The 855-nt window shown below is 36.0% G+C and overlaps 1 long non-coding RNA gene across 1 annotated transcript in view; it reads left to right on the top strand.

The window, feature by feature from the left end:
* The first annotated feature begins 442 nt into the window (after positions 1–442).
* LOC138351861 (uncharacterized) overlaps positions 443–855 on the top strand; it is a 10,168-nt gene continuing 9,755 nt past the window's right edge. The window contains exon 1 of the long non-coding RNA XR_011222635.1: positions 443–578. This is a non-coding gene — a long non-coding RNA (uncharacterized lncRNA). The remainder of the gene's footprint in view (positions 579–855) is intronic.

Genomic DNA, 855 nt, shown 5'->3' with positions numbered 1-855 from the left:
TTTCTTATGTTACGTCTTTGGCGGGTAGGCCGTTCTGCGGGTTTACAACCGAATTGTTTAAAAATCACACTATTTTAAATGTATGAGTCACTAGTATGCTCTGATATATGTTCTGCAATGAAAATAAAGATTGTTTTGTTGTTAATTACTCCATAAATGTGTAATGTGTTAATTCAGTCTAAAATCTTTTTGCAACGTTTATATGCGATATACGTAGCTGGAAACTACCTAATATTTAAAAATAATAGTTACAACATTCTATTAATATATAATGTTGAAATAAATATCACACAAAGTCTGTATATCTGTTTTTAGATGTCTTATAAATCTTCTTTTAAAATAGTATTAATGATTTTTATGAATCTTGAGTAAAATTTATGTTAATTATTATTAATCTAATTGTTATTATTTTAAGTAAAAGAATTGCAAGTATTCGCATAACCACGGGATCTCTGTATGTGTATGAATGCACGGATTTGTTTTTGTTATGAAAGGGACGCCTTAGAAAGCATGGTGTAGGCCACCTGTGGCTCGCATCCGATCCCACGATCGTCGTCGCCCCTAAATCAACACAACAGGTATTTAGTATTTACGATTATAATAAGTAATATTTCTTTTATAATAATATTGCAGCAGGTGGCGTAGTGGTAGGACACTCGCCTGGCGTTCCGCGAGCGCTATGTCATGGGTTCGTATCCTGGCCGGGGAGGATTTACTGGGCGCAATTCCTTAACTGTAGCCTCTGTTTAACGCAACAGTAAAATGTGTACTTGGATGAAAAAACGATTCTTCGCGGCGGGGATCGTATTCCAGGGACCTGCCCGAAACGCTACTCGTACTAGTGGCTGTACAAGA

The sequence above is a fragment of the Procambarus clarkii genome, chromosome 51, assembly GCF_040958095.1.
Source record: "Procambarus clarkii isolate CNS0578487 chromosome 51, FALCON_Pclarkii_2.0, whole genome shotgun sequence".
NCBI classification, from domain to species: Eukaryota; Metazoa; Arthropoda; class Malacostraca; order Decapoda; family Cambaridae; genus Procambarus; species Procambarus clarkii.
Note: the sequence above shows the minus strand (reverse complement) of the source record. Positions and strands in the feature narration are given on the sequence as shown.